We start from the raw sequence: 8,786 nt of genomic DNA, 5'->3' as shown, positions 1-8,786 counted from the left end.
TGAAGGAACTAACATGACTAGTGTTAGTGTAAGACGTATGCATAGGGCCTGTTTGTTTACCCACTGTATTGTATAATCCAGCTTACAGGTGTGGAAGAAAAAAGCTAAAATAAGTTGAAATAAGCTTTTGGTCTAGGGCAGCTTATTGGATTATATAAGCTGGGAAGCATAGATCATATAAGCCGGCTTATAAGTTGGGGTGTTAGTTGAGCATATGAGCTTATATAAGTTAGATTATAAAGTTAAAATAAAGTAAAATGGACTATATAAGTTGAGGGGTAAAGAAACAAGCCCTTACACTTCTTGCAGCGGGCGTGCCTACCTTCTGTAAACGAGCAAGTGGTCATTTCAAGCTATATATGTCTAATTTGTAACTTGTCTTTCCTTAACAAGTTGTGCAAAGATAATAGGTGGATTACTGCACTAAATCAAAAGTGCAGTGGCTTCAAGTAAGGCATATTTTAGAATGCTTATGTTTTTTAAAAAAAGTTATCCTAGAGCAACTTGTTTTGGGAGTGAATAATAGTAACTACGCCTGACCTCAACGTAAAAAAATCTTCTTAATCTTCATTTGGCACCATGGCCTTTTGAAGAACATTTGGTTTGTTATTTATTTAACAATGCTTTTTTTAGCAGTGACAATGGGGGGGCACATATGCACCGGCCACTTGATATTGTGAGCATTTGGGTTCGAATCCGGGTAGATGGGCTCCTCATCATAGGAGTTCTCCACCACCCGAGTTAGTTCCGATTCTCACTTTTATATATAATAGTGCAATTAATTAGTTAAAAACAACTTAACTAATTAGATTCTCTAGATGGTACTACCTCAGCATTGGCCAAACCAACCTAACCCTAGTGGTCCAGAAAACTTGAGTGGAAGTTGAACAACAAAAAAATTAAAGGTTCCGTTACACGAATATATACATTATCTTCTGCAAAAGCAATCTACACGTACAAGATCATTTTAGAAGTAACGCATTCAAAAGAGTCGACAAAACTCTTACCAATCATCTATATAGCCCAAAGGGCATGCATCCAGAAATTAAATCCAGTCATTTCTCATTTGAGCTGGCTAGTACACCTCAAATTACTCAAGTGTTTGCATTTTTTTAAAAAAACTAAGTGTATGCAAATGGGTACATGCATTTGCCGCTACCAACGTCCAACGGCACATATATACTACTGTATGAAGTTTGAGCAAAATTCTTCATCATGTGCTGCATTTTGATTAGTGCTACCATAACAGTATATATAACACCATGGAAGTCGGCACAAACCGGCCAGGTACCAGATGCAGGTGGTGTGCGTCTAATGTAGTCCTAGTACAGTTTATTTGCTGCGCAGCGCTGCCCAGCTCTTAAACTACGTAAAAAGAGGGGGTCCGTTTCACCGCCTGCACATGCGCAGTTTTTTGCCGACATGTGCAAGTAGCGGCCGGCGCCCCACTTGCAGTAAACTGGGCAGCGCCAACGCGACTCTGCTAGGTGTCCAGCGCGCCCTGACCCGGCCGGAGAGATCCGAGGCGCTGCCCCGATCGCGCGGCGCCATTGGGCGTCCGCGTTTGTCCCCATGCGCGGCGGCTTTTGCCGTTGCCCAGGGGAGCCAGGGCAACTTGCATTGGCGAGGGATCGGCGAGGAACAGCGCGCCGCGCGCAGGCAGAGAGGCAGGCAACCCAGCTGCGCCGCCCCCCCCCCCCCCCCCCCCCCCCCCCCCCGGTTCAGGCTTAGTAGTTTTTTCCGGGAGCTCCAACTTGCTGGTGGTGTGAGGTCAAATGAGGCCTTAATCATGCCAGTAAACTAAGGATTAAACTAATCCCGGCCCAGTAATCTGATTAAATGAACAGCCTGTTGTTTTATTAGCCCCATGACGCGGTGATGTCACCGACGAAATGGATGATTACATCAGTAAGCAGTACCAATGCAACTTGCATTAGACATATATAGTAGAACGGATAGATATACTAGTACTACTAATTGCCCTCTGCACTATTTTTCTTGTTTTGGAGAATGAGTGTACAAAATACAAATATTGCAGAGATAAGATATACAGCTGCATATTTGTCTTTATATTCCGCCATCCTTTGAACAATAATGTAATTTGGTTACATTATTATTGATATATTCTTCTGCCATCCTGAAACACTGTATGGATAATTTCCTTTATTTGTGTCACTAGAAAAGAAGAATAGTATCCTACTATTTGTTACTTGCGAGCTATAGGCTTGAGAAGATCATATCAGATCAGATGCGCGGCACCTGAAAAACAAAAACAATCTCAGGTGATGGGGGCGAGAAGCCTTTGGAAGCAGAAATGCTTCAGAGACAGGGTCCGGGAACCGCATGAAGTACCAACTGTGGGACGAGACAAACATGACATGTCAACAAACAACGCCATGGCAATCTTCACGCCTCTTTTGCTACAGTGGTAATATTAACGTGCACAGCAGTACTGACATCTTTATTTTAATTTGCTCACCCTTTTTGTCCTTGATAAATAGTTGTATGTTCATATGGTGCAAAGGGATAAAATAATCCAATTGTTCATCACCATTCAATTTTCTTGAATGGACAGTAACATGCATGTGTGTACCTGAGGACTGCAGGTTTAAATTTGGTCACTATTTCGTCCACGGATTTTTCATATAAATGTCCATGGTGGCGTGTACTATGCAGGGAACAGGCTCTTGCACGGACATCCCTGCCAGCGTTCTGGTGTTGCCGGGGGGCAATAGTACCCACTGACATGTGGGACTGGAATCAGCTAAGAAATCAGGAAAAGGTACAGTAAAAGCATGCCGGAGGGAGAATGTACCATCGAGATAATATAAGGGTGGTTATATGCTTTTGTCCATCCACTGCACCCTATATATTTATATATAGCAATTCACCCCGGCATTGATCATTTATATTCTGACAGTAGCATTTACATTGTTACCAGAAATGGCACTGATGTTCCAATTTTTTATTCTTGCTCGATCAAAACGAGGCCATCGCTGAGTACGGAATGTCAAGAAAGTTTATAGTTACAATAGGTAGCAGATATCAATGTAATTTAGCACGTGATCAAAATCCCTCACAGAGCTTGGAAAAACTTTTAAGCCTGTTTTTTTATGGGTTTTATTATTTGAATCCTTTTTTATGGATATCTGTCCTTGAATTATTTCTTACTGCAGCCTGCTTTTTGAGAAGTCATAGCTACAAACTTAGGGGGTGTTTGGGAAACCCCTGTTAAAGTTTAACACCTGTCACATCGGATGTTTGGATGCTAATTAGGAGTACTAAACATAAGCTAATTACAAAACTAATTGCACAGATGGAGTATAATTCGCGAGACGAATCTATTAAGCCTAATTAGTCCATGATTTGACAATGTGGTGCTACAGTAACCATTTGCTAATGATGGATTAATTAGGCTTAATAGATTCGTCTCGCGAATTAGCACAAGGTTCTGCAATTAGTTTTATAATTAGCTCATATTTAGTCCTCCTAATTAGCATCCGAACATCCGATGTGACACTGTTAAAGTTTAGCACCTCATATCCAAACAGCCCCTTATTATGACATGCCTTTATGCTTGAATCTAGCCTTTGATGGGCAATATATAGAAGACTGCTAGTAGTGTAGCATATATATATATATAGATATCTGTGTGTGTGTGTGTGTGTTTTAACAAAGAGTGGACGAAATATATGCTCTGACTGCAAGTATTTGTGCTTGTGTCAGACTCTCAGAACCAGTGCAAGCCGTTTTTTCAGACTACCCAGGCATGCCACAGATCACATCAATCAGCCAAAGTAGAGGACATTTCATGGTTTGATGTGATCCAAGTTGGAAGTCCGGTCTGGAATCTACAGAAACATTTGGGTAGCAACTAATGAATCCCTGCCATTGCTGCAGTGATCTCAGTAAGCACCTGTTTGAAACCTGTGAAATTCACTGTATTTTTACAGGAAACAGAAGTATTCCGGCCTTTTTTTTTTTTGCAGTGGATTCAATCCTTTTGCACTAGGACCCACCATATTTGCATTTTTAGTATCCAGGAAGTCCTAAAGGGAACCTTTGATATACAATCACTTTTGCACAGGAAAATTTGGCAACGGACTCTGTATTGACGCGGGGGCAACGGCCGCTTAACAGAACTGTCTTAGTCATGCTGCTACTCAGCACTGGATTTACGGTCCAATTGTAAGCATTGGTACGGCATGTGGAGGAAATTTTAAAAGTGTTTAAAGGGAATCAGTCTGATCATGGTTGCTGGAAAGGCTAAGAAGAACCAGCTCTGACTAAGACCAACACCACTAACCGAACTCCAACGACATCTGGCTCCTCATTACTTAGGAATGAATCTAATTAGTATATGTAGATGCTGTCTTGTTACGATGCATTTGACTAGTCAGAAAATAAAGCTAATTAGTATATAATCCTATAAAATAATTATGTCATTATGCCGTGCATGTAAACTATATAGACTAGTACTACATAGACAATTATCCAATATGATTAAATTGACCGTCAAGTAGTAGTAGCCAATCAGAAGAGGGAAGTTAAGATACCAGCTAGAAGGATGAAAGGGACACAACACCTTGCTTTTATTGGTAGTTGCATGACATAAACCCACCAAAAGATAGGAATTCAGCCATTTATTTGTCTGTGATCTGCAAAACAAAGGACATGTGTAATGTGTTATTAATGTACTACGCATGGCTAATCTTCTGTTTGGTGATGGCGAACGGGATGTCGGAGTAGTTGTACCATACTTAGATTAGTAACTAGTTTGCCTCCCAAACTGTTGGGGTGATAGATGACAATGCAAAGGCTGAATGATTTGAATTAATTCCTTGATACGTACTTACATCATACTAGCTGCCTTGTGTACTGTCACTTGCCGGATCACGCGTGAGAGACTAGTCCCTTTTCTTTTCCCTGCATCACATCAGGCTTCTTCATCACCTACCTGCAACGATTGGCCGTGGGAGTATCGGGAGAAACGAAGATGAGCTGGGACCCTGATAAAACAAGATAGATACATACATTAATTAGGCTTATCGCTACCAGTACATACCGGTATTGTTAATTCAGAAAAGCAACCGATCGAGATATGGGATCAGCACTGTGTTAGTCGTTGCTAACTGTGCGTTGAACAGTCTGCTCCCGATCGATGGTACAGGAAAAGCTATAATAAGCTTTGATTATCATTTTTTCATGGCAAAAGCTTTGATTATCATTATAAGCACTGTTATATAGTTCAATCAACGATGTGTGTGTGTATGTATGTATGTATGTATGTACACACACACACAATTATAGGCACTGTTCACCTGGTGCCGACGACGGCGATGTGTGATGGGGATTTGCCCGGCGCCACGACGTGGATGCTTGCTTATAATTGGAAGTCACGAGGCGTGCTGGGTGGCGGCTTCACCACATATAGAAGCTTAGCTCACGCCACGCCCTGCAGAGAAAATAAAACTCGGCGCAGAAAGGGAAATTTCACATAGCCGTCTTGGGATGATCTGTAGCGTTGCTTTGCGTGATGGGCACGGCAAAATGAGAGAGAGAGAGAGAGAGATGGAGGAGTGGTAGTAGCGCTGCACGTGCTGAATTGCTGATGCATCATCTGCTGACCGAGCTTGACATGGAGATAAGCTAGCTGATGTGCCTCCTTCCGGAGAACAACTCAACACCAATAATTTACCAGCGGAGAAAACCCTCGGCACAGATCGATTTGCCACGTCAGCAGGAAATTCGGAACCCGAGGGTCCTGGCAACAAGGGGTAGAATTGTGATTACTGTTTTTGTGTTCGTTCAGCTTTTACCCTGGAAAAAGCGTCAGTAAACTAACTTTTGGGTGGTCCTTTCCTTTTCTATTTACTGTGTGCTACCAGCAGTAGTCATCTGATATTGCCCTTTCTTTCTCATGAAAAAAAAGAGAGAGTAGTTCAGAGCCAGATCCTTATCAAGCTGCAAAGTTACTACAATGGTGTACTATTACAAAGCTCCAAGCTAAGGTGACAGTTGCAGAAGTATGCGTCGTGGGGCTCTTTGATGCTTTCCACAACGCTGTGCGCTTACCCTATTTGTATTGAGGGGTCCCGCAGCATCTTGTGCATTCCAGTCTCCGTCGTCCAGTGTACTCGCGTAATTGTCATCCACAGCGTGCTGATTATCCGGGAAAATACACAGCTCGGGAGCATCACTTTTTCTCGCTCCTGTTCCTGACTTCCTTCTCCCTGGCTCGCTTTCGCTCCCCATTCAAGCCGGGGCACGCGCGCCACGCACTTCGCCGCCCATTCTTCGCCAACGCAATCCGCCGGCAAAGACAAATAAAGGCCGCCGGCCGTCTAGGCCCTCTTTCTCCCTCGTGTATTATTCGGTTCGCCGGCCGGCTAAGTTCGACGACTTGCATGTGTTCACCGCTCTCGATCGCCTTTGCCGTGGAGCCGCCGGAACCTGTGGTAGGTGCAGTACCCATGGATGTTGTGCGCACTTGGGATCGATCGCCGTCAAGCTCGCATGAGTGACCCTTTTGATGTAAGAATGCTCCCAGCAAATTAAAGTGCGCTCGAAGAAGAAAAATCTAGTGTTCATGCAGTGGGGAGAAGCCACCATGTGTCTGCTGTGCCAGCTGAATTATTGGCTCTCTTTCTTCTCTTTGAAAAGAAAGGCAGATCTTTCTCCCTCCGAGTACTTCGTGGCTTCGTGCAGAAAACCACCACCACTCCTCTCCCTCCTGCTGTGCAGTTAGAAACTGATCCAGTTGCTGTTAGTTTAGGGGAAATGTTTGTGCGTGTTGAGACTTGAGAGGATCGGAGCTAGGATCCACCACCCAATGAGAGGGACAGCAGGGAACAGGTAATGCGACGTGCAGGCACTGTCCAGCCAATTGACGCGAGCTGGGAGACGGAGAGTACTGGGTCGGGACTCGCCTTTCCCCTGCACTGCACACGGCACTGCTCCTCCTCCAACAACCGGTACCGCCCCTGGGACTAAAAAAATGGGGGGCGGCACATCATGAGAGGACGCTTGACGTAGCATGGTACTCCCCTGGCATGTGTGCGCACCACTCGCATTTCCAAGAGCTTCCTGCGCTCGCTGCGTCGCCTGCGTGCGCGCGCTTCACGAATAAACAAGAGTAAGATGCTTTTACTTTCACTCCTGTCGCACGCAGAGGGCATCTTCTCGATCGGCAGAGGGGGGAGTGAGGAGGATGGACATGGACATGGATGGATACTTTGGTTGAAGGTCTCTAGAACCCTACTGGCCTTTTTGTCTCGGGGAAGCCTCACCAGGACACCTCACTCGTCTTGTAAGCCGGGTCCATGCACCATACACGTATCAATCATTACCTCCACTCAATAAACCTTATAATATTCCGCCCAGGAATTTTACATTTCTGTGCACTTCAAAATTTTCTAGAAAAGGGCATTTTCTGAACACTCTGGTATGAGTATGAGCACACTGCATTTTTGTAGGTGTCTTTTCGCCACTATCTGCCATGTCGGTTACCCCCCCCGGCCCGAACCCTTTTTCATCAATGGGCCTGTTCGCTTCAGCTTATTCAGCCGGCTTATCAGCCACCAAACAGTGTTTTTCTCTCACAACAAATCAGCCGTTTCAGCTTTTCAGCCGGCTTATAAGCTGAAGCGAACAGGCCCAATAATGCAGGGTTCACGATGAATATGCATGTTTGGTTTCCTTGCCTTGCCTTGTCTATCATGGCGTCATCAATGGATAAGGAAACCGTCAATAGTGATGAGTGGAGGGCTAATCAATTTTTTGATAACTCTCGAAAGCAAGAAGTCAGTAAAACTCTTCATTAATTATTACTATGCTACTCACTCCACAAGTCATTCTAACTTTTTTGGATAGTCAAAACATCTGACCAAATCTATACAATAAAGTACTAACATTTACTACCTTTAGAAATTAATTGCTACTAAGTATTTATCCATGTTGCATAGCATGCCATAATCATTTATATTTCAGGACGGGAGGTAATAGGAAAGATGAAAATAGACATGGTTACTCTTGTCAGATAACCTTACCGGGCAAGCGAGAAAAGATCCAAACATATCTGTGACACTGCAAATGATAATTGTAAATGATCATAATTCTTTTATTCAAAAATGATCATCATAAAAATGATACTGCATTTGGCCATGAAAAATATATATACACATGTACTAGTTTCAAAAGAAATATATATACAGATGCTTTATATGAACAGTTTTGGAGATCCTGCCTGAGCACTTGTTAAATTATTGGTGCGGCTTGGCTTATCTGTATGGAAAATATTTCTGATGCTCAGCAGTAGCTAGCTGCCACAAGCTAGCACAATATGAACCCTACGGGCCTGTTTGGTTGGCTGCATTTGAACTAGCCAGGCTCTTCGGATGCCACGTTAGCTTGTTTACTTACCTGTCTCTGCGTCAGGCTTGGCTGGCCAGATGAAAAAGCACCGCTAGGCCTGGCTCCCTCGCGGCATGCGGACATTAGTCCAGTTTAATGATGCTGCTAGTACATAATTAATGCATATTATGTGATTTTAATTTATTTTAAAACAAATTAGGACTTGGTAAGATAAAGTAGATATTATTATAATATAATATCATAAAATAGTTTTTTTTGGCAGTTTCGTATTCCTTACGTGCACTCATACATGAAACCAAACACCATCTCATCTCATCTAGACTAAGCGCATACAAGTAACCAAACAACGACTTCTTGCATGCGCCCAGCATGACCCTCGACAACCAGGCTCGGCTGGGAAGGCAACAAATCAC

This window comes from Setaria italica, chromosome VII, assembly GCF_000263155.2.
Source record: "Setaria italica strain Yugu1 chromosome VII, Setaria_italica_v2.0, whole genome shotgun sequence".
Classification (NCBI taxonomy): domain Eukaryota; kingdom Viridiplantae; phylum Streptophyta; class Magnoliopsida; order Poales; family Poaceae; genus Setaria; species Setaria italica.
The sequence above is the reverse complement of the archived record's forward strand: the minus strand, read 5'-3'. Positions refer to the sequence as shown.